The following is a 26,878-nucleotide window of genomic DNA, read 5'->3' on the forward strand; positions in this document are numbered from 1 at the left end:
CCCATAACATAAGGATGGATTTATGTGCAAGTCTTGGTACACAGGATGACAAACAATTTCTTTTTAACCCGAAGACATAGGTCCCTATTAAACAAAATCAGAATATATCCCTTTCCTTATTTAGTCTCCAAATGTTAAGCATGTTAAACTGATTTCTCCTTCGCTCAGAATAATAATTTTGCAGAAAAAATAGAAGATTTTATATTAACAAATCAAATATATAAACCAAGTGGAAAAGTTCCTATTAAAACTTGACCAAGAAGAAATAGAAAACATGAATCATCCTGTAATGTAAAACAGGCATTACATTAAAAGAAAAAAAAGAAACTGAATCAACTGTCAAAAATTTTTTCTACCTCAGGCTCATATGATTTCACCTACACGTTCAATCAAATATTCAAGAAAGAGCAATTCCAATCTTACACATTTTTTTCCATAGGAAGGAACATTCCTTAACTTGTATTATGAAGCTAATATAACTATGAAATCAAAATTTGACAAGTACGATGCAAGAAAGAAAAATTATAAGCCTATGTTATTCATGAAAATAGATGGAAAAATGCTAAACAAAATAGCAGAAGTCAATTTTAACAATATATTGATATAAGGATACTATATCTTGAACAAGTTGGGCTTATTCCAACAACAAAAGATTGGTTTAACAGTAGGAAAAAAAAATGTTACCTGTTACATCAATATTTCAAAAAGAAATATTACATCAATAGGTACAAAAGAAAGCAATAATACACTTTAGCACTCATTAGTGACAAGAAAACTTGACAACTGAAAATGAAACTTCTTCATAAGGGTATCTACAAAAATCCTAAAGTAGAAATCATATATAATAGTGACATAATCAAGTTTTCCTCCTGGCAAGTAACAGGATAAGGATGCCATATATCAAAACCTCTATTTAATATTCTACTAAAGTACCTGGCCATTGGAATAAGTCTAAATGAACAAAATGTACCAAGGTATCAAAATTGGGAAGGTAGATTAAACTTTCTTTACTTGTGGATCATATTGTTGTATACATAAAAAAATCTGTAACATGAAGAAGTGCATAATTAAAATTGATAAGAGAGTCTAGCGAGTCTGCTGGATTGAGAAATGGGAACAATAATGTGCTATTCTTTAGGCACTGTTGATTCTCTCTTAAAATAAGAAATTAGTTTAGTTGAATAGGTAGAATGTGTGGTAAGAATCGAGAGGAAAAGTGAGTGTCTCCCACCTCTCTGTTCTGTGTTCCTGGAGCAATTACTATGATTGGAAATGATTAGATGTGAAATCTTTCCAGATAAATTAGCACCATTACTGTGAATTTCCATTGTATGGCAAAGCTTTCTTAAGATGTAAGGAAATGTGAGTTTTCTATCAGCTGATTCTTTTCTTGTTTGATTTCAGGATATCAAACAACTCTACCCCCAATTTGGGATCTCACGTTTGTAAAAGTGACAAACTGCATTTTATACTCAATTTTAAGTCCCCTGATCACCTCAGAGAGGTCTTTCAGCTTCTCTTACAAAATGAAGCACCTCCACAGAATTCACTTCTGAGTTCTGGGACATGTTAGTAATTGGCCTTCTGAGTGAAATGGACCTAAATCTCTATCTCTAAAATCAAATTGACAAAATATGCAGGCAAATTATGCTACATAGAGTGAAAGTCGCAGAGTGAAATAAACAGTCATTGTGGTCGGAAACACTTGAATTCAAAGCTCTAACATTTCCAAACTATGTCATCCTGGACAAGTTACCAACCTCTCTGACTCTCAGTCTCTTCAAATATCAAATAAAACTAAGCTAATGAAAACTGAGCTCACAGAGCTAAAGGAAGGAAAAAGGAAGGGGACGGATGGGGTGGGAAGAAAACTGAGCTAAGTGAGCTGTCTTTATGAACAGAGACACTTAATGTATCTGGCATATAGTATACATCCTATAAGGAACTGTTTCTAAGTGAGCAAGGTTTTTTTTCCCAAATAGAAAAGTCAGAAGTGTCCAAAATCATGAGAAAATGAATAAATTGTTTAATAGCATGTTATTAGATTTGGGCATTAGATGGTATTGGTGAATTCTTGCTTCTCAGGTGGCTCAGTGGTAACGAATCTGCCTGCCAAAGCAGAAGACTTGGGTTTGATCTCTGGGTCAGGAAGATTCCGTGGAGGAGGAAATGGCAATCTACTCCAGGATTCTTGCCTGGAAAATCCCATGGACAGGGGAGCCTGGTGGGCTACAGTCCATGGGGTCCCAAAGATTGGGAAAGGAGTACAACAAGGCTGTATGCTGTCACCCTGCTTATTTAACTTATATGCAGAGTACATCATACAAAATGCCATTCTGGATGAATCACAAGCTGGAATCAAGATGGCTGGGAGAAATACCAACAACCTTAGATATGCAGATGATATCACTCTAAAGGCAGAGAGTGAAGAGGAACTAACAGCCTCTTGATGAGGGTGAAAGAGCAGAGTGAAAAAGCTGGCTTGAAGCTTAATACTCAGAAAACTAAGATCATGGCATCGGGTCCCATCACTTCATGGCAAACAGAAGTGGAAAAGTGCAAGCAGTGCAAGATTTTATTTTCTTGGGCTCCAAAAATCACTGCGGACAGTGACTGCAGTCATGAAATGAAAAGACACCTGCTCCAATGCAAACTAGTACAGCCACTACGGAGAAGAGTGTGGAGATTCCTTCAAAAACCGGAAATAGAACTGCCTTATGACCCAGCAACCCCACTGCTGGGCATACACACTGAGGAAACCAGAAGGGAAAGAGACACGTGTACCCCAGTGTTCATCGCAGCACTGTTTATAATAGCCAGGACATGGAAACAACCTAGATGTCCATCAGCAGATGAATGGATAAGAAAGCAGTGGTACATATACACAATGGAGTATTACTCAGCCATTCAAAAGAATACATTTGAATCAGTTCTAATGAGGTGGATGAAACTGGAGTCTATTATACAAAGCGAAGTAAGCCAGAAGGAAAAACATAAATACAGTATACTAACACATATATATGGAATTTAGAAAGATGGTAACAATAACCCGGTGTACGAGACAGCAAAAGAGACACTGATGTATAGAACAGTCTTATGGACTCTGTGGGAGAGGGAGAGGGTGGGAAGATTTGGGAGAATGACATTGAAACATGTAAAATATCATGTAAGAAACGAGTTGCCAGTCCAGGTTCAATACACGATACTGGATGCTTGGGGCTAGTGCTCTGGGACGACCCAGAGGGATGGTATGGGGAGGGAGGAGGGAGGAGGGTTCAGGATGGGGAACACATGTATACCTGTGGTGGATTCATTTTGATATTTGGCAAAACTAATACAATTATGTAAAGTTTAAAAATAAAATAAAGTTTAAAAAAAAAAAAAAGAAAGCTATGACAAACCTAGACAGTGTATTTAAAAGCAGAGACATCACTTTGCCCACAAAGGTCTGTATACTCAAAGCTATGGTTTTATCAGTTGTCATGTATGGATGCGAGAATTGGACTGCAAAGAAGGCTGAGCACCAAAAAATTGATGCTTTCGAATTGTGGTGCTGGAGAAGACTCTTGAGAGTCCCTTGGGCTTGAAAGGAGATCAAACCAGTCAATCCTAAAGGAAATCAATCCTGAATATTCACTGGAAGGACTGTTGCTGAAGTTCTAATACTTTGACCACTTGATGTGAAGAGCCGATTCACTGGAACAGACCCTGAGGCTGGGAAGTTTGGAGGCAAAAGGAGAAGGAGGGAGCAGAGGATGAGACGGTTAGATAGCATCACTTACTTAATGGACACGAAAATGAGCAAACTCATGTCTGTTGAGTTGGTGAGGCCATCCAACCGTCTCATCCTTTGTCATCCCCTTCTCCTCCTGTCCTGGGTTTACATAGAGTTGGACACAACTTAGCGATTGAACAACAACGGTACTGGTGACCTCAGAAACAGCTCTACCTAATGTTCAAAACCTTTGCAAAAGTCCCTGGAGCTAACTCAGCTTCTAGAACTTCATTTTGACAGAAGCTTCTGGAAAAAGTTTTTCCTTATCTCCTAGGTGACAGGGGACCTCACCAAATTGCTTCCATAGAGAGAATAAATGTCCATTATCCCACTTTCAGAATATGATAGTGGCTTCACCATAATGTTTATTATTTTCATGCCATTTATAGTCATCTATCACTATCCATTTATCATCTTTAGGTGGGAGATAATAACTGTATCTTCAAAACAGCTCTAAAGATTTTTTTGAAGTGAATTATATTGAAATACCTTTAAATAAACAAGCTTATAATATGTGAGGGCAACTTTATCATTTTTAAAAGGAAATATAGAAAAATACTGATTAAATTATTTAATAATCTAACTGAACTCTCTACTTCTAATCTCCTCTCATTATAATGCATTCTATACACTGCTACAAAAATATTCTCATGGGATAAGCTCATCTCCTGGTACACTGGGCTTTAGGAGCTTACTAATTCCTACAGAATAGAGCCCAAACTTCTTTTCCTTGGGTTATTCTAGACTGTATACTCTGGTACCTCTCTGGCCTCATTCCCCAAAAGAGTTTCTAATTCCATGGACAGAGGAGACTGAAGGGTTATAGTCCATGGAGTCGCAAGAGTCAGATACGATTTATAGACTAAACCACAACCACCACCCACCTTTTTACGTGTACCACTCTATTAAAAGTGTTCCACACTTGCATTACAGTTTCCCTCATCAACATCTTTGTTCACACTTTCCTCTAACTACACAGAAGGCAGTGTAGCAGAAAGAATATGCATTTTGGAGTCAGGTAGACCTGGGTTCAATTTCCAACTCTATTTCTCCTTATTTGGTTGTGTTGTCTTGGGTAAATCAGTTAACCTCTCTGAACCTCAATTTCACTTTAAACAGACATCAGACAGACCTCAAAAGTATGTAACTTAAAAAGATTTCTAGTGATGATTTTGAATTCAGATAAAACTTATTGTATAATGCCTGGGTGGTAGTAACCAGATGCTGGTTTACAGTCTTCTCTCCAGGTATGGTCTTTCCACTGCCTTAAGCTTTCTGAAACTCTTTTAGTATTTATGAAGACCAGCACAGAAGCCAATATTCTCATAAAGTCTTTTAAAATTCTCCCTATTAGAAGTAATCTCTCCCCTCCAGGGCCAATATTTCCTGGGATAATTCTTTTTTAAGGATGTCTTTCATTCAAGCTTATACCACAGTTATTTGTTTATAAATATTTTGTGTTTACTAGGTCATAAATCACTTAAATGCAGAGAATATGTTTTGCATGCTGCAAAATTAATATCTGATCAATGAAAAACAAATAGTTGTCTAGCTATGTCAATTAATGTATACCATATTGAAGATGACAGAACACTTATTATTTATTGATTAATCATTTACCTTGAGTTTCCCACTTATCTCAATACTTTCTATGTATTTTCTAATTTTATTCCTAAATATTATGTAGAAGATACCATATTCTGATTTCATAGAAGAGGAAACTGAGGCATAAAAAGTTAGTAACCGCCCCCTCCCAACCCAAAGCTTTGGGGCTTCCTTCACAGCTCAGTTGGTAAAGAATATGCCTACAATGCAGGAGACCCTGGTTCAATTCCTGGGTTGGGAAGATCCCCTGGAGAAGGAAATGGCAACTCACTCCCGTATTCTTGCCTAGAGAATCCCATGGACAGAGGAGCCTGGCAGGCAGTCTATGAGGTCACAAGAGTTGGATACAACTTAGTGACTAAACCAACCAACCAACAAATCTTTGCAGCTAATATTTACAGTCTCAAGGAAGGAAACCTAGCAACCATATTCCAGTAATCTTAATCACAACACTACCCTAAGACAGAAGTTAGAAATGACACACACTGCCACTCACCCTTTAGATGTTTAAATTAAAAGCACAACCTTGCCAAATTAAGGATCTAAAAATTTCAGAAACATTTTCTCCCCACAAACAACTTTATGGTCTGTGTTGTAAAACTAAGGAAAGAAAGTTCCTCAAAGATCTTTTCTAGGGGCGAAAAATGCCCAGACATGGGATCCTTAAAATTGAGTCTCGTTAGAACACTATTAGTGACACAGCAAGTGTGAAGTGCACTGAAATACTAATCACATCTGTCCTCCAAAACAAGAGCTGCCCTTGAGGTCACCAGCAACAAGTAATGTAAGTGGTCTGTCCTACACACACTGAATTTTCTTACTGCAGTGTTCACTAAGTTAAAACTGAACATTCATTTCAGTCCTTCAGATAAGAACCTGACATAATGACAAAGATAAATCACTATGTACAACGTACAGTACCTGCAAATACAGTTCCCTAGGGGACACACAACAGTGGGGAGGATGGCTGAATTTAATAGTCTACCTTAAAGATATATATATATATATATATATACACAAATATATATCTTTAAAGACAAATATTAACTATATATACAAAGAAATAAGTATATAAAAATTTGAGATAGTTAGGCTTTAAACAACCACAAAACAATAAAAACAATCTGCTACATTACAATCTTCATTTTATCTGTCAATTCCTTAATATTCTTTCCACAGAGGCTTGTGTCTTATTTGGTGTTTTCTTTTTTATAAACAGAGATATCTTTTTTCAGTTCAGTTCCGTCGCTCAGTCATGTCCAACTCTTTGCGAACCCTTGGACTGCAGCACGCCAGGCTTACCTGTCCATCACCAACTCCCAGAGCTTACTCAAACTCATGTCCATTGAGTCAGTGATGCCATTCAACCATCTCATCCTCTGTCATCCCCTTCTCCCCCCGCCTTCAATCTTTCCCAGCATCAGTCTTTTCCAGTGAGTCAGTTCTTTGCATCAGGTGGCCAAAATATTGGAGTTTCAGCTTCAGCATCAGTCCTTCCAATGAATATTTAGAACTGATTTCCTTTAGGACAGACTGGTTGGATCTCCTTGCTGTTCAAGGGACTCTCAAGAGTCATCTCCAACACCACAGTTCAAAAGCATCAATTCTTTGGTGCTCAGCTTTCTTTATAGTCCAACTCTTACATCCATCCATGACCACTGGAAAAACCATAGCTTTGACAAGACAGACCTTTGTTGGCAAAGTAATGCCTCTGCTTTTTATCTTGTTTGCTTGTTGCTCAAAGAGTGTTAATTTCGAGTATGACTGCAGTGTCACGGCAAATAAAAGACCACTCACACTTTAGGTTCTTTTCATACCAAGCTTATAAACACAGAAATAAAAGTTAGGGGCTTTTGCCTCATTTTTTTTCTTTCTTTGAGGTGGGGTGAGAGGGTGGGTAACATCCTATTCAAAATGCATCTTGAAAATTAAAATGGCTTTCCCTGGTCAGGGAACTGAGAACCCACATGCTGTAGGTGCAGCCAAAATAAATTAAAAAAAAAAAAATTAAAATGGCTTTTGTCCTCAGGTAGGAGTTCATGGACTCTGTGTGGCTGAATTTGGTTTTCCTTCAGGATCCTACAGCCCATGTGCAGTATGGACGAGTATCTCACGTTAAGGTAAATGATCACTCTGGGTAAACTGCAAGACTCTCGATGAATCAGATCCAAACAAAAGTGAAATGGATATAACTCTGAGATCCCAAAACAATAGAAACTCGATAAAAGAGAACCTCTATAAGTGGGTTTAATAGAAAAATACTTTCAAATGAATTTGCCCTTTCAGTTTTTCTGTTTAAGCATGACCCACAGTTGCCTTATGAACATCCCCTTCCTTTCCCGTGAGATGAAATGCAAATATGATGATATGCAGAGATTCTGAGGAGGCTCTCTCCCATCAATGTTCTGTTAAGTGGTATTATTCAATTCTCCAATTTTTGCACTCTTTTATATTTCCTTCGTATCATCCCAAGGCAGTTATATACTTTCCTATGGTAGCCTCTGATTTATATACAAAGAGAGAAAATACTCAAAGTGCTAACATTTCATTGCTTTGTCTTATTGAGCTGTAGTGGATTTCCTGACAGGCACAATCATTCTTCCATTAAAGCCCATTTATAGAGGTTCTCTTTTATCAAGTTTCTGTTGCTTTTGGATTTTGGAGTTATATCCATTTCACTTCTGTTTGGATCTGATTCATCAAGACAGTCTCCCAATTTGCCCAGAGTGATCACTTACCTTAATATAGACTTTTGTCTATGCTGCATGTGGGTAGCATGTGAGAGCCCACACAAATACAGGCAAACACTGGCTCCAAGATGATCTCCAGTGGTTTTTAAATAAGTGCCATTGGTAAACCAGTTTCTTTTGACCCTGACCTTCCTTTCAGCATGTGGTTTTTCAGAAATGACTTAGTAAAAAATATGTAAATATGTCTGAGAGAATGAATACAAAAACACAATCTATCAATAAGAGGTCCTGCTCTTTAAATGAAAATGTTAACAGTCAGCCTTCCCTGCATTCTATGAAGGATCTAAAACTGAGTGAATTAATTGTTAGAACTGTATTTTCAAGACAGACAATTAATAAAATTTGTTTTCTTAGACTCTAAAGTTCTCATTTTACAACTGTCTCACTTTCTCATTTTACTATCTTATAGAGACAATGAAAAAAAAATTCTATCATCATCACATAACTAATTGTTGAGAACTACAGGCCAGTTACTGTGCTAAGGACTATATATTTCACTTAATCCACATACCTTCCACAGAGGAAGATAAGAGATAATACTTTTATCTTCAATTTAAAAAGAATAAAACATGGTCTTAAAGACACTTAATAACTTGTTCAAAGCCATACACACAATTATGAAATAGCGAAGCCATGAATCAATACGTGGAGACTGATAGAATATGTTAATTTTTGGTTTTAGGCATATTGCTTTGTTAAGTTTATTACATGACTGGCCGTGACTTGAATCTATTAACTTAGAAGGAGAAAGGGGTCTTAGGTGAGCATTTGATATGTATGGGAGAACCTCAGCTCTCAGACATTATATATGGATATTACACCTCAAATCTCATATGCCTAGATTCCTAACCATAAGTATGATTTCAAGTATAATACTATATAAAATTATTATATATTTTATATTTATTTATATATTTTTTAATAATATACAAAATTTCAAGTAAAATACCATCTGAGAGAAGGACTTGGCCACAAAAATAAGGCAGAAGGAAGTATACCATAGTCAGTATATGCAGTGGCTGTGCCAGGCTAATAGCCACCCCGCCAACCCAATTTAAGATCTTGGAGATTAGAGTTTATCTATCATAGGGAATGCTTTCAAGACTACTCAGTTAAACACAAATCCTCTCTTTCCCCCGCACTGGTACCCTTGCGTAGGATGATACTGGGTCCCTTTTTAATCCCAAACTATAAGGACTATTATGAACAGAAAAATATAGTCATAATGTATGATTAACAGAATAAAGGGTTATTGCTTTAATATGTTACCTTCATCACACTTTAACTTTTTTTGATTCAGTCAAATACCTACTCTTACAACTAATTTACCTAGCAGGAGGAAATGAATTACACTGCTAATTGAAAGAACTTCTACATTGGTTGGCTTATTACATTTTCAAATCTAAAATTCTTAAGCTTTATAAATGAGTTTCCTAAATAAATAATGAAAATATCCATTAATGTTGAAAATTCTTTACTATCATTCTAAGACAAGGTGTACCAGATATTTTTAGGGCAAAGAAATGGTATTCTAGGTGCTAGATATCTCCTATACTTCATGATTAGATTTAAGAAAAAGTAGCATTAATCACAGTGAGAGTAGCATCAGACATAAGTGTGTATGAAATTCAAATTTTATCTAATGATAAAAGAGCCTAAGGTGATCATGAATATAAATACAAAATAGTAGCTCACTAAATTTTTACCACTGGAATCTGTCTCTACCAAACAAGAAAATTAGCATTCTTTAAACATCATTTGGTATAATATGCTTCTCTCTCTGGGAATATGGCCATGCACACATATATATATTGGTCTAGTAGTATAATTTCTTGGTAGGGCTTCTTTTAAGATGTTTTACCATTTTGAAAGTCTAACTTAATACAGTAAGAAATTACTCAAATTTCCAAGTAGTAAAAAGTCATGTCTCAAGTCTGTTTGGAAAAATATGTTTGTATAGATAGAAACACAAACACATCAGGGAGGAATCACCTAACCACCTATACCAGAGTCACCAGATTATCGTATATCCTCCCTACCTTCAACTTACTTGCTTTCTGTTAAGACCTAATCTTTATATTATATAACTCAACATTGAAAAAAATACCAAACCTGATTAAGAAATGGGCAGCATACTTGATATTACATTTTTCCAAAGATGGCATAAAAATGGCAAACAGACACATAAAAAGATATAAACACTAGTCATCAAGAAACTAAAAATAAAAATCACAGTGAAATATCACCTCATACCTATCAGAATAGCTATTATTAAAAAGAGAGCAAATAACAGGACTTCCCTGGTGGGCCAATGGCTAAGATTCTGTTCTTCCAATACAGGGGACCCATGTTCAATCCTGGTCAGGGAACTAGATCCCACTTGCCACAAGTAAGAGCCAGTGCAGAACAAATAACAATTGTTGGCAAGGATGTGATAGATGCCAACTGTGTAGATGGCAATTCTACACAGTTGATGGGGATGTAAATTGGTCCAGCTACTATGGAAAACAGTACAGAGGTTCCTCAAAAAAAATTTAACAATTTAATTACCATATGATTTAGCAATTCCACTTCTAAGTATATTCCTGAAGGACAAAAAAAACACATATGACCACCCCCCCCCCGCCATGTTCACTGCAGCATTATTGACAATAGTCAAGATATGGAAGCAACCTAAGTGTCCATCAAGAGATGAATGAATGAAGAAGATGTGACATACACACACTCACACGCATACACAACGGCCTTGGTTGAGATGTCCTAGAAAGTAAATAAAGAGTGGTGGGGATACCTCTCAAATATATGTGTAAACATATGTTTAGACAGGGTCAGTCAAAAGGCATTCTTTTCCCTTTCGAATTAGATCTGAATAATATTTGTGTTCATGATTCTTAGTTACAGACTATTTTAGTGAAGGGTCTTGAATCTAGATTTGAATTTATCATGCAAAGAAACAGAGCAAAAATAAGTGAGTAAAAAACCATGAAATGGTTCATTACACTGTAGACCAAGGACTTCTAAAGAGCCTAGAAAAATAAGACTACTTATTCAATAACGGTCTGATACAAGAATCAGTCAGAATAACAGATTTGGGATTTCAGAACCACAAACAAGGATTCTCACACAATTAGTTACAAATAAACCCAGCAGTGGCTTGCATACCCTGGTGCTATACACCACACCTCAATGTATTAGAAATGCCACCACAGTTCTTTCCCCTGTTACCATACCCCTCCCCACAACTTACTGCAGAACACACACAATGAAAAATTTAGTACTAAAAATTTAGATTTCAAATTTAGTACTAAGCTAATAGTAGCAAGCTTTTCCATGAAACAGTCATTCCTGAAATTTAGTTATAGACTTACAAGATTACATAAACTATATTTTGGAAAAATCACTTTCTTAATGACAATCAATTCTTAATGATGCATGGAAGCTAACTCTGAATAGCTTCTTCATATCCAAAATATTGACTGACCTTTACTGATAACCCTGGATTAGTTAAGCCGATGTGGTCCCTCAGAAAAATCACATTTCTGTGTTCATTCTACTTCCTGGTTGTGGTTTCCTTAATCAAACAAAAAAGAATCTATTTTTAAAAACTGTAATATACCTCAATCACTGGTTAAGACGGATGCAGAAGTAATCTCACCTGGCAGTCTATTAATAATCTAGTACACTTAATTAGCAGAGATAGTAAACAAAATGGCCAGGAAAGCAGTACTCAGGAGTGCTGGTTTTAAAGGCTGTATGGAGGGGAACGATCAGACTTAGCCAGCTGTCCTAAGCCAGACAGAGACCTCCATGTTAATGTAGGATCACTGCAATTTGTAGACAAAAGGCATTCTTTCATTTGTCCACATGGTTGGTTGCTGCAGGTTCCATTTTTACTGTGTTTCATTATTAAGAAGCGTTTTGTTATCCAGCCTTTTCTATACCAACTTCCAACTGCATCAAATCCTCATTTAAATACACTTCAATACATTCAAATGAGTTATAGAACAAACAACCATGATTCAGAGAACAGAAAAAGAACAATTAAGAAGGTACACTTAGCACAGAAGCTCAAAATGACCCTTACTCAGCAAGAAAAGGTATAAAAAACACGTACAAGGGAGAGAGAATTGAGATACACAAAAATATCACATCATTTTCACCACCCTTCCTTCATTCCAAATGCTTTCCAAAGTCTTCTCCCTTCTCGCCAAGCAAGCCACACCAGACAACTTCTCTCACGTATCAATACCTCTTGAGACAGCTCTTCTGAATAAAGTCTGAGAACAATGTGCTTACAGTGGCATATCTGACAGGGAAAAATGACTCTTTATTGCTGATTAACATAAAGGAGGGCTTCCGAGTATGGAACTGTTCATTTCTAACGGTGCTATTGGATAAATTCCTCCAGGGTACTCTGGCAAAGCTGTTTCAAGAGTTCTGTATTATTTTAGGGATACCATGTAACGAAGTAGAAACAGCAGTTAATTTAAGACAAGGAGAACTAGACCTGCATTTTGGTTCTGCCATAGTACTGGTCAATCCTCCTAGAAACTCAATTTCTTCAAGTATAAAACAGATAATCTTAAGAATTTCAGAGAATTTTTATGATGATTCAAAGAAAACACAGCAACGTATCTAACCAAAAAAGAACTTGCATATTTCAGGCACCAAAAAAATAAGTGGTAGTTATTCTCATTGAAACACTATAACTGGGACTTCTCAGGTGGTCCAGTGGTTAAGACTCTGAACTTCAAATGCAGGGGCCAAGGGTTCAATCCCTGGTCAGGGAACTAAGATCCCATATGCTGTGTGCAGTGTGCCCAAGAAAACAGAAAAAGACACTGTAACCTAAATTTCTTTACAATTAAAGGGCAGTTTTCTCAAATATGAGTATATTACTGTATTATTTTCAGCATCAGATTTATGATCTTATAAAACTGATTAAAAACATAATGCAGGCTTTTCAGATTAAGACTAAATTTTACCTTAACTATAACTTCCCCAGAAAATGAAGTAGCTTTTATCATGGCAGTTGCTGGTGTTGATACTTTTTGCTCTCAAACTAGAAGCAAGAAATATAACTAAGGCAACACTAACGAAATACAACCTTGGAGAAAAATATACTTTTTCACTGGTACAGTGACACCACCTTTATGGCAGAAAGTGAAGAAGAACTAAAGAGCCTCTTGGTGAAAGAGGAGAGTGAGAAAGTTGGCTTAAAGCTCAACATTCAGAAAACGAAGATCATGGCATCCGGTCCCATCAGTTCATGGCAAATAGATGGGGATACAGTGGAAACAGTGTCAGACTTTATTTTGGGGGGCTCCAAAATCACTACAGATGGTGACTGCAGCCATGAAATTGAAAGATGCTTACTCCTTGGAAGGAAAGTTATGACCAACCTGGACAGCATATTAAAAGCAGAGACATTACTTTGCCAGCAAAGGTCCGTCTAGTTAAGGCTATGGTTTTTCCAGTGGTCATGTATGGATTTGAGAGTTGGACTATAAAGAAAGCTGAGCGCCGAAGAATAGATGCTTTTGAACTGTGGTGTTGGAGAAGACTCTTGAGAGTCCCTTGGACTGCAAGGAGACCCAACCAGTCCATCCTAAAGGAGACCAGTCCTGGGTATTCATTGGAAGGACTGATGTTGAAGTGGAAACTCCAATACTTTGGCCACCTGATGCGAAGAGCTGACTCATTGGAAAAGGCCCTGATGTTGGGAAAGATTGAGGGCAGGAGAAGAAGGAGACGACAGAGGATGAGATGGTTGGATGGCATCACCGACTCGATGGACACGGGTCTGGGTAGACTCCGGGAGTTAGTGATGGACAGGGAGGCCTGGTGTGCTGCGGTTCATGGGGTCACAAAGAGTTGGACACGACTGAGTGACTGAACTGAACTGAACTGAACAGTGCCTTCAGTATGGACCATCACAGAAACCAGAAACCAGGGAGATGAAATGGGTAGGAGAGGGATAGAAAAACAGGGTTTGGAGCTGGGACAGGATGAAAGGATTTAGACAAATGGCAGAGGCAATATAGAAGACAAGGCAATATAGACACTTAAGGAACAGCATCAGCACAAGTCTAGAGGTAAAAATGGAAATAGTCTGGGACAATGAAGAAACCTTCCCAATAGATGCTTTGTGCTACAAAACAAGCAAACAAAACAAAAACAACAACAGAAATAAGGTTGGACAAACAGAATTATCCTAGATTCTTGAAAACCTTGAACACAAATAACAGTTTAGATAGGATGCCTAAGATCAAACACTTGAGGAAATAAGAGTCATTAAAGGAGCAGAAAGAGGAGTAACAATTAAAAACTATGTCTACCATTCCTCTATACTATTTTAAAGGCTGACTTCCTAACTAATTACTACTAAATTTGGTTTTGAGCTACCTTTGAATCAGTTCCTCTACTATATTTTTTCTATAATTAGAATCGGATTTTTTTTTTAAGGATCATATCTAATAGTGAGGGTAAAATATAATCTTTAAATTAGATAAAGGTATTTGAAGTGAAAAAGATTAAAAAAATGAACATGTTCAGATAATATATTTATCAAATTTTCCTCTAATTTTTAATGATGGCCAAATATACAAGCTGAGTTACACACAAATACTGAGTTTGAAAGAAACTTTTCTGGGTTAATTAAAGGTAACAAGCAATGTTTAACTCCATCTGAATTAAAATAGAGAAATGATTATAAAGATACAATGGGATCAGAAGTAATCTATGGTGGGGGTGGTGGGGGGGAGTGAGAAGAAACAGGAATGAGGAGACTAAATGCACAAATGAATGAGACAAATATATGACACCAAAAGACAGCTTTTCTTTGATGAATAATTGGAACAAAAAAGATTAGACACAATTTAATTTGTGAAATTCAACAAATACTTACAAGGAAAATAAACAAAGAGAAACAAAGCTCAAAACTTGGTATCTCACAGCACTCAGAGGCTTGCCCAGAGAGGGTATGGAGGAAGCCCCTTGCCCCACCACTCCGGCCTATGCCTTTCCCTATGCCTTTTTCCCATTTGGCTGTTCCTGAGTTGTATCCTTCATAATAAATTGGTAAACACCGAGTCAAACCAGGCTGATTAAACATAAGGATGCCTTTGGGAGTCAGATCTTTGACTCCAACTTTAAGACTCTGATTTACCACAAGCAATACAAGAATGTTCTAGCCTTTATTTTTGCAGTGAGAGATCAACTAGAACCTCAATACCCAATGCTTCCCTCACAGTTGGTCTTTATAGTTTCTGAAGTAACCAACTTCCAAAGGAATCCCAGAAGGCCTCCTAATGTGGCTCTTGGAAGGGTGTGAGATGTACCTACTTACTCCTGGGAGATGAACAAGAGGTCTCTGGTGGCCACTGTCAGAAACACTTTAAAAACACTTTTCCCCCCTTTCCCAGATGAGAACACTGTTGGAGCTCTATAAATTTCCACAGGTGAGAACAAGACTGATTAAAAGAGGGAATGAAAAATGTTTCTCCCTATAATTCTAGGTTTTTTTTAATAAAATGAAAGAGAATTATGCATCCCATAAGAAAAAACAACAGCAAGTAATGGAGGTTCCTGGGTCTCTCTCCCTCAAATTCTGGCTTAATAAGTCTGGGGTTTAGAAATTTGCATGTTAAATACATACACCAGGTTATTAGTAATTCTGAAGTAGATGATCAGTAGACCATACCTTGAAAAACACTAGTACAGATACTAGAAACTGTCTATACATGTTGAACTCAAGAGAAAGGAGAAATCTGCATTTTTCTATTTTTGGTCAGGGGGCTGGGGAGAGGGGAGTAGAGAGGAAAGATTTACTTGTTTGTCTGTCTCTTTTCATTTACTGAGTGTAAGGCCAACGTAATACCAAGATAAACAGGACAAGACTTTTTTAACCTATGGAAGCTTTTGAGTTCAATAAGAATGATTATACATGTAAAGGTTATTGGTAATATTTTTTACCCATATTATATACATTTATTTGGTTGAAAGATATATTCCATACTGGTATCTGAATTACACTAGTGGCTCACAGAAATTTAGTTAGTTTTAAGTTCACTTCACAAGTGGAAATCTATAAGAATTTAAAATAAGTAAAATGTAATGGGAAACTGAATATGTAAAATACTAGTGTAGTTTATGTATACTAGTAATTGCCTTATTCTTCTCTTTTCAGTCTCCTATTCCCATATTTTAAACTAGTTCATGAAAGTGTAAGTAGCACATGAAATCAGCAGTTTTGAACTGTCTACAAATTCAAGTAACATTATACCCCCAGAGGATTCAAGTAAGTCGGAAGTAAAGAGCAAGTTAGCACAACGAAAATTAATACAGAAAATGCTGATCTTTGCTATAAGCAGAGCCACAAGTTCTTGAATATTACACACTTAGAGATATTTACTGTTTATGAGGTGATGGGGAAAAAAGAGCTGTTCTTTTACCAAAGTTGCTCTTTTACCAAGTTTTACCAAAGTCAACTTGGTAAGATTTTGAGTTAAGGAAAAATATAATAGACTTCCTTGTGAATCATAAGCTCTCTGTCATCAAATGTTCAAAAAGCCTGAAGGATATTAAATATGATATAAATCATTTCACCAATGGGCAAAAGGTAGGGCTAGGCAGTTATCACTCCACTACTTTTGTGATTACAAAACCCAGCACTTTAGTGAAAGGACCTCCAGTCTAATGACATTATAAGATGGAATAAAAAGAGGTATATGAAAGAATAACTGGGCTCAGTGAACTGCAAGGTCAAAGGCACAAAGGTTAAATGCAGAGAAATAAACGTAAAAACCCATCAGAAGTGTTGGAGGATTTATAAGCAATTTGGTGTTGCTGAAGTATAAAATATGCCTATGCAAGTGGTAGGTGACCATACTGGAAAGGTAGGTGGGAAGTCTGAAGAAGGAGGGTGTTGTTAGACATCACATCAAGCTTAGATTTTATTTTATAACCACTGGGACACTACTGAAGGATTTCAAGCAGCACAGGTACTACTGAGAGCTAATTGCAGGGAATGATGAAAATTTGAACTAGTGATAAGTGGAAGAGTAGTAGGAGTAGAAATGGATGATGGATTCAAGATGCACTGAAAAGAAAATGAGATCATATTTGTGCTGAGATTACATACCGAAACTTATTTTACATTTGTAAGACTCCAGTTTTAATGGTTAAAACTTTATATGTGAATAAATTTGATTTTAAATTTACAAAATGCCAAAGAATAGAACTGTGCTTAATAAAACTTAAAAATTGATCCAACATTTTCTATGATATAGTAAATCATAGCAATAGCCTATATTATCGGAATTTCTACAGCAATTCATAAGTAGAATGCCAAATTGGCATGTCTTCATACCTGTCAGCTACATATAAGAAATCTGGCAAAATTTTAGAAAAACTCAATATTTGAGACTAAATAATTAGAAAGTCCCTAACTGTTAAGATCAGGTAATGTCACAATTTCTGGATAGCCTAAATATTTTACTCACACTTTTAAAATTCCTGCCCTTGGCTAAATTTATACTGAGACTTTTATTAGAAACTAATTTCAAACAGATGATTCCATTGCCACTACCGATTCAGATACTAAATCATCTTTTTTAATTGAGATACTTAAAGTCAGATTGACTTTCTATACAAAATCTATCCCTAAAGCTTCCTATTTTCATTAGAATCAAAGATCTTGAAGACAAATACAAACATAACTACCTACCTATTCAATTCTCAACAATATGTACATACTCTGTCATTAAAAACAAATGATTTGATTTATTTTCTGCCTTGTCTTCATTTTTGGCTTGGCTATCACAGTTCAAACAAAAAATCTATTTTCATCAAAGCTGATCTTCTTATATACAGTTAAAAAAAAAAAAGACTAGTATAAACAGGCACAAAATTACACGGCTTCTTTACAGCAATTATAATGAATGACTTTTCTACATAATCAAATTATTCCTATGTTCAGCAGTTAATTATTTTTCTACCATCCTGGGACTAGCCAATGTCAACTTCTGATAGCTTTACTTGGAAGAAATGTTGCACAAAATGGGATTTAAAATATAATAGAGTAAGAGATATGGAAGGCACAAACCTCCACAAGGATCACATCAGTATGGAAGACTATTCCAAGAACAATGGAAATTAACGTGGGACTGTGGAAGTAAGATATAAAATCACATATCTTTTCCTTGGATAAACTGCAGGAAACACTTTCTCTCAAACAGTTGCTGTCTTTGGTTAACACTGCTTTAAGTAATTGTTAAATATATTTTTATTCAGTTAGAAAAGAATAATCTTTTTTTTATACTGTCTACACTTCAGCATATTAAACCAATTCAAGCAGTATTTGTTAAAAATGTTTAAGTCAAGGAAATGCTATCCAACATTCACTCTCTTTCCTTCTACTAGTGTTATAAAAATTTATAGGAAATAAAAGATAAACATTCAGAAACCCAAGTTAAATTTTTTCCCATCTTAAAATATTTTCGACACTTTAAAACATGGTGGGGTAATAATGAAAATTATTACTAGGCTAACAGCATCATTCAGAATGCACTCTCAAATTAACATTAATAAATTTCTTTTAAAAAAGCAAAACAAAACCCATAATCAAGTCGCTTAAAAATCTGTGTGATTCTACTCTTCAAAACTGGCATATTTTAGAAGGAAAACCACTATTTTTAAAGAAGCATTTAATGAGAAAAAGAAGTTATAAGAATCATTCTAATATAGGTCAAATTCCATTACAGTACATATAAAAAGGAAAATAAAATATTTAAAATATCACCATAGAGACCCACCACATTATTTTGTTGATTTCATTACATTTTCATCATGAAATACCTAATGCAACAAATGTTTTCATAGAAACTGTCCATACAGTAGTGGACACTAAGGTTAAGGGATACTGACAATATAATTTAGAGAAGAAATAAACTACAGGTTTGCTTCCATTTTCCACAGCCTTCTGGTCTCTATTTTCTACTTTCCCACCCAAATCTAGTCTGAACACTAAGGGATGAGTTGGGCACTTAGGAGAGACGGAAGCCACAGTCTTCCTGGAAGGCAGGGTCCCTGCTCAGAATCTCCTTTCCTTCCATGCCCAAGACAGACAAGGATCATTCAGATTGGCCCTCTTCCAGTCAGGAAAAAATTTTAAAGTGTTATAAACCATCCGGCTAGAAGGAAGAAGAAAGGAAAGATAAAACGGAAGGAAAGAAACAGAGATGAAGAAAGGAAAGAAGAAAGAAAAGAAAGATCCCATGTTGTCTTCTCAGTGTTCATTGAAGAATTTAGGATGAGAAATAGTTTGTAAAGTTGGGAAATCAATATATATTAAAGGTAGCTTTTTAAAATTGAATAAAAGAAAAAAGACCACATCTTATTCTTTTGAGTGTTTCTTCGTGAGAAGCATAAGAAGTAGCAAAATCTAACAGACATCAGGTATTCATAATTATAATTATTCCCTCTTTAACAGATGCTTGAGAACCATTAATGCCTCCTGGTTACTATGCATACAAACCTTCAGTGGTAACATACATCATCTGTTTCCAAACCTGACTGTTCATATAATTTTCTATAGAGACCTGGGGAACTTTCCAGAATACGAATCTTTACTCTCTTTCCCACCTCCCCCAAGGTACAGACTCAGGGGTCTAAGAGGAGAGCTGTTCTGTTACATACATTTTTTGAAAAGATTCCAAGGTGATTCTGATGATCAGTCAGGTCTGAGAATCACTGTGATAAATAAATTTTTATCATAGATGCCTTCTGCATTTTAATGGACATAGACTGGCTTTTCATACATGCTTTAGCTTCCCAAGTTTAGTGGAATTTGGTGCTCTATACATAGTGTTTACTAAATCGGAGAGGGAATGCCTATCTCTTGGATAAAAGCATATATAAACTGGAAAATAGATATATTATGTAAGGCTTTTTTAGAGAAGACTGAGTTGTGAAACACTACAAATGCAGTGGAGAAAGGGAAGGACGAATAATAAATACCAATTCCTCCATAGCTGCACGCACTCTAATGTTTTCATTGTTTTTGAAAATGTGCAAGAGCCTGGAGATTATATCCCAAGGACAACATGGTAACTATGAAATAATTATATAGGTATCCAAAATGTTAATGTCGAGAAAACTATTTTTCTTAAACTGATACAGTCTTCATACTACCAGTGAGTTTTAAGTATTAGAAATATCTCTCCCCTTTACTCCAGTATCTCCTTGGTTTCAAAAAACAGTATTTAATTAATTATGCAACAAACAAGTGAAAGGACAAGGCTGAAGAACTGTATCATTCATTACAAAAATTATATATTAATTATACATTATGTGCACACCATCTGTTCAGTGCTAGTGGTTTAAAAAAAATTTAATTGGAGGATAACTGCTTTACAATGTTGTGCTGGCTTCTGCTATACATCAACAGGAATCAGCCATAAGTATACATATATCCTCTTCCTCTTAAGCCTCCCTCTCACTCTGCCCCTCATCCCATCCCCCCCCTCTAGGTTATCACAGGACACTCTCAAGCTGAGCTTATGTGCTATACAGCAACTTTCTACTAGCTAGCTACTTTACACACGCGAGTGAATATACGTCAGTGCTACTCTCTCGGTTGGCTCCACCCTCTCCCTCCCCTCCTGTGTCCACAAGTCCCTTCTCTCTCTCTATTCCAGCCCTGTGAATGGGTTCACCAGTACCATTTTTCTAGACTCCACATATATGCCTTAATAAATGATATTTGTTTTTCTGACTCACTTCACTTTGTATAACAGGCTCTAGATTCATCCACCTCACTAGAACTGAATCAGGTAAATTCCTTTTTATGGCTAAGTAATATTTCATTGCACATATGTACCACAACTTCATCCATTCATCCGTCAATGGACATGTTAGTGATATTTTAGAAAACAAAAGCTACTACTAGCAAACATTCATATAATTTGCACTATTTAAAACCCTTTATATACATTAACTTATTTTAACATTATAATGACCCTAGTTGAGTTCAGTTCAGTCGTTCAGTCATATCTGACTCTTTGCGATCTCATCAACTACAGCACACCAGGCCTCCCTGTCCATCACCAACTCCCAGAGCTTACCCAAACCGATGTCCATGGAGTCGGTGATACCATCCAACCATCTCATTCTCAGTTGTCCCCTTCTCTTCCTGCCCTTAATCTTTCCAGCATCAGGGTCTTTTCAAATGAGTCAGCTCTTTGCATCAGGTGGCCAAAGTATTGGAGTTTCAGCTTCAACATCAGTCCTTCCAATGAATACACAGGACTGGTCTCCTTTAGGATGGACTGGTTGGGTCTCCTTGCAGTCCAAGGGATTCTCAAGAGTCTTCTCCAACACCACAGTTCAAAAGCATCAATTCTTTGGCGCTCAGCCCTCTTTATAGTCCAATTCTCACATCCATACATGACCACTGGAAAAACCATAGCCTTGTCTAGACAGATCTTTGTTGACAAGGTAATGTCTCTGCTTTTTAATATGCTGTACAGGTTGGTCATAACTTTACCACAAGGAGTAAGCATCTTTTAATTTCATGGTTGCAGTCACCATCTGCAGTGATTTTGGAGCCTAGGAAAATAAAGTCAGCCACTGTTTCCACTGTTTCCCCATCTATCTGCCATGCAGTGATGGGACCAGATGCCATGATCTTAGTTTTCTGAATGTTGAGCTTTAAGCCAACTTTTTCACTCTCCTCTTTCACTTTCATCAAGAGGCTTTTTAGTTCCTCTTCACTTTCTGCCATAAGGGTGGTGTTATCTACATATCTGAGGTTACTGAAATTTCTCCAAGAACACTTGATTCCAGCTTGTGCTTCTTCCAGACCAGCATTTCACATGATGTACTCTGCATATAAGTTAAATAAGCAGGGTGACAATATATAGCCTTGACATACTCCTTTTCCTATTTGGAACCAGTCTGTTGTTCCATGTCCAGTTCTAACTGTTGCTTCCTGACCTGCATATAGGTTTCTCAAGAGGCAGGTCAGGTGGTCTGGGATTCCCATCTCTTGAAGAATGTTTCACAGTTTATTGTGATCCACACAGTCAAAGCCTTTGGCATAGTCAATCAAGCAGAAATAGATGTTTTTCTGGAACTCTCTTCCTTTTTCAATGATCCAGCAGATGTTGGCAATTTGATCTCTAGTTCCTCCGCCTTTTCTAAAACCAGCTTGAACATCTGGAAGTTCACGGTTCATGTCTTGCTGAAGCCTGGCTTGGGGAATTTTGAGCATTACTTTACTAGCATGTGAGATGAGTGCAATTGTGTGGTAGTTTGAGCATTCTTTGGCATTGCCTTTCTTTGGGATTGGAATGAAAACTGACCTTTTCCTGTCCTATGGCCACTGCTGAGTTTTCCACATTTGCTGGCATATTAAGTGCAGCACTTTCACAGCATCATCTTTCAGGATTTGAAATAGCTCAACTGGAATTCCATCACCTCCACTAGCTTTGTTCGTAGTGATGTTTCCTAAGGCCCACTTGACTTCACATTCCAGGATGTCTTGCTCTAGATGAGTGATCACACCATCGTTATTATCTGGGTTGTGAAGATCTTTTTTGTACAGTTCTTCTGTGTATTCTTGCCACCTCTTCTTAATATCTTCTGCTTCTGTTAGGTCCATACCATTTCTGTCCTTTATTGAGCCCATCTTTGCACGAAATGTTCCCTTGGTATCTCTAATTTTCTTGAAGAGATCTCTAGTCTTTCCCCATTCTGTTGTTTTCTCTATTTCTTTGCATTGATTGCTGAGGAAGGCTTTCTTATCTCTCCTTGCTGTTCTTTGGAACTCTGCATTCAAATGGGTATATTCTTCTTTTTCTCCTTTGCTTTTTGCTTCTCTTCTTTTCACAGCTATTTCTAAGGCCTCCTCAGACAGTGATTTTGCCTTTTTGCATTTCTTTTTCTTGGGGATGGTCTTGATCCCTGTCTCCTGTACAATGTCACGAACCTCTGTCCATAGTTCATCAGGCACTCTATCAGATCAAGTCCCTTAAATCTATTTCTCACTTCCGCTATATAATTATAAGGGATTTGATTTAAGTCATACCTGAATGGTCTAGTGGTTTTCCTCACTTTTTTCAATTTAAGTGTAAAGGTAGTCATTATTATCATTAGCACTTTAAAGATGAAGAAATTGAAGCACAATGAATTAAGGCACTTGAGCAAGGTCAAAGATCTAGTAAGTGGAAAATCTGATTTGAACCTTAGTCGTTGACTCCATGGTCTTTGCCCTTGTTCTGTACACTATGTTTGTTTCCAAAAACGTTACAGACTAGCAGGGGACAGGAGACATGAACACAAATAATAGTACAAAGCAGTGTATTTATTCATTCAGGAAATATTTTAATGGAGAGCAATTATGACAGATTTAGGTAAAGAAAAGATTTCCATAAGAACACAAAGTTTCAGTTAAAAACATTTTATAATAAATGTCTCATTATATAAAGTTTTATTTGTAAGAAGTAAGAATATATTTTATTATATAACTAAAAAAAGACGCCTCTTCCTAATATAGTTATAACTTTGCATAGTATGGGTGATTAACACTGTTAAATTTCCATGCCAAGTCTTGCTGGACTTGGTTTCAGGAAGGGAAATTAGGGATATCATTAGTCTGACATCCTTTACTACTGAGTTATAAAAACTTTCAATATGACTCCTGGTGTTTTAAGCTGCAAGAGGAAAATCCACCCTTAATAACCCTTCAATAACTAACTAAAGCTTTTTCTGAGGATATAGTATATACATACATTTGTCACTTTTGAAGACCTATGAGAGTCTTTAAGTATCCTTTACAAGCTTTGTCTTTCATTAGTAGATATCTATTTATAACTGGTGACTCAAGACTAGATAATTATATATGACGTACAGCCTCAGCAGGAGTCACCGCGGACTCAAGGTCTGCCAAGGTCAACAAAAATATAGTGTCCCTTTACACAGATACGATTATATAACAGAAAATAATTTGCCTTTTGTTAAATTATATTCAACATAAATTTGAAACAATTTATATTTCATACCAATTGTTTCAGATAAGAGATATGCCACAGAATTGATCCACAGATATAGAACATATATAGTCTCCTTTACCTAACTTTCAGTGTCTGAATAAAGCAGTGATGATAAAAAAAAGATACAACAGAAATAAAGAATAAGACTATCATTCCAAATTTACTTTCACTCTATAGCATTAGTTTTAAGGTAGATGTGGGATGTAGAGGATAATGGAATAGATATAAATTACTAACATCAAATTGCCACAGGACTATAATTATAAAATATCTCAGTTGTATTGAATTTCCTGTTCAAGCAAGAATTTCTTAAAAAAAAAAAAGAAAACTTTTCAGTACATAAACGTGAAATTTGTAAAAAATCAAAAGCTAATGTTTTAGAAAACTGTTTATGGAAACAACTAATAAACATTCTTTTACTAAGAAGATTATTTTCTAACTGGCAAAGATACTGGCATTACAGTCCATGTTTTATGGGTATGGTCAAACGCAACACCTGGACTTTCTCTGTGTAAGACCAAACGAAACTGACGGTACTATAAGGCAATCTACTAATTTTAATCAAAAGCCTTAAAGCTATTCATTTCCTTCAAATTAATAAATCCCTAAAGTTCGCTCCTAAAGAATTAATTAGAAATTTAAAGATTTACTAAAAAATATTCAGAAGCATTATTCACAGTAGTAAAAAGTAAAGTATCTTCAGCAAAACAATAGTATACCAGTTATGGTAAATCCTTAGAATAATATGGAACCACTGAAAACTCTCTTTTCAAAATATATTTAGATTTGGGAACTGTTCATGACAAAGGCAAAAGGTAAAGAATACATGATAATATATAAAATATTCACTGCTATTGGGGGAAAAAGTTCCTATGAATGGAAAAAATTACATGTTAATTATATTAAAATGCCCATATTAGTTATTTCTGGATAAAGTGATAACAGATATTTTCTCTTTTTGTTGTTATTCTAAATTCTCTAAAATATACATGTATTCATTACTAACGGTTTCTTTCAATAATAAGCTACTGTAACTATTTGGGGAAGAAAACAAAAATCAAAACCTATGCACAGTTTCAAGATGGTGACAGTATTCTCTGATGATGCGCTTGCCAAGGAAATTCACTGACTTCACACTCTCCTAATATTCAGCTGCAAAAGAACTTTCTTTGGAATCAACTCTAAATTAGTTTAAGGATAATTATTTAAACTAATCATATCACTACTGCCTTTTGGGCTTCCCTAGTGGCGCCTTTTAGGAGGAAGGGAACAAAGAAATAAATGTTATGTTAGTCCATATGAATACTTACTAGAAATTGTGAGTAAATGGAATATTTTAGAAGAAAAGGCTGAAACTAGAACTAACATGAACAGATCCAGGTAATGGCTTGTCCAATAAGTATCAGACAGCAAAAATTACTACACTGGGATACAAGAGGTTAAAATAAATTATGCGATACTTTTCAAGGAAGAGTCACAAAATGAAATTATAGTCCACTAGCCCACCATTCTCTATAATCAAAAGTACATAGCTGACTGCTATACATGGAAATAAAGCAAACCACACTATTTCATAGATTGTGTAATTATTCAATGGAATGTATTCAGATGTTCAATCATATATGGATATACTACATTCAAGTACACAGTTTTAGACTTTACAATTGTTTTTTCAAATAAATGGATAGTAATTTTTTTTTATTACAGCAAGTTAAACATATGATCAAGCTCACTTCATTTATATTTAAAAACCAACCAATGGGGAAATTAAATTTCAAAGTCTAAATAAAAGTAGAGTGGTAAGTGGTAGTCCAAGCAGTTATTTCATACAAATTCCCTCCTTTAAAAAAAATCACGACATTAATACTGAAATAGGCAATACAAATAAGATTAACTCTTGGGGGTTAAAATCCTAAGAATCTGGCAATAACAGAATATTCATATGTCAATAATTCTAAATTACTAAAGTTTAATTAAAATATCTTCAAATGAATTAAAATAATAAAGTAAAAACAAAATATAAAATGAAGACTTCTGCATTCTTTATTAGTATAGAATAAATATTACCATTTCTAAGTATCCTAGAGAGGACCTATGTTGTATAATAAAAAAATTCTTCTTCTAAAAAAAAGAAAAAAGTATTTTTGATACAGTTCAAACTTATCTTAAAACTCTTGAAAATTTAATGTGGTACAAGAGGTTGTGGCACTCTAACAGTAGAAATGCTAAAGCCACTAACAGAAGAACAAAGGACAGAAGACTCTGACGTGCTTTTAGACATGCTAAGTCACTTCAGTCGTGTCCGATTCTGCGTGACCCCATAGACGGCAGCCCACCAGGCTCCCCTGTCCCTGGGATTCTCCAGGCAAGAACACTGGAGTGGGTTGCCATTTCCTTCTCCAATGCATGAAAGTGAAAAGTGAAAGTGAAGTCGCTCAGTCGTGTCCGACCCTCAGCGACCCCATGGACTGCAGCCCTCCAGGCTCCCCGATCCATGGGATTTTCCAGGCAAGAGTACTGGAGTGGGGTGCCATTGCCTTCTCCAACTTTTAGACATAGGGAAGGTATTAGGAAGATAGAAAAAGAGAAAGGACAAAGTACTGTCCCTCAGATGAAAATAAACAATTTTAGACATTTTCTGACTTTAAATGGAAGGAATTAAAAAGCAAATATTATAAGCCTAGAAGAAAAAGTGG

The 26,878-nt window shown here is 36.0% G+C and overlaps 1 protein-coding gene and 1 non-coding gene across 6 annotated transcripts in view; both read right to left on the minus strand.

The window, feature by feature from the left end:
- COP1 (COP1 E3 ubiquitin ligase) overlaps positions 1 to 26,878 on the minus strand; it is a 224,807-nt gene that overhangs the window by 15,666 nt on the left and 182,263 nt on the right. The window lies entirely within an intron of this gene.
- LOC139176566 (small Cajal body-specific RNA 3) lies at positions 11,879 to 12,019 on the minus strand. The gene has a single exon (XR_011561028.1). It is a non-coding gene; the product is annotated as a small Cajal body-specific RNA 3 (non-coding RNA).

Source organism: Bos indicus, chromosome 16, assembly GCF_029378745.1.
Source record: "Bos indicus isolate NIAB-ARS_2022 breed Sahiwal x Tharparkar chromosome 16, NIAB-ARS_B.indTharparkar_mat_pri_1.0, whole genome shotgun sequence".
NCBI lineage: Eukaryota > Metazoa > Chordata > Mammalia > Artiodactyla > Bovidae > Bos > Bos indicus.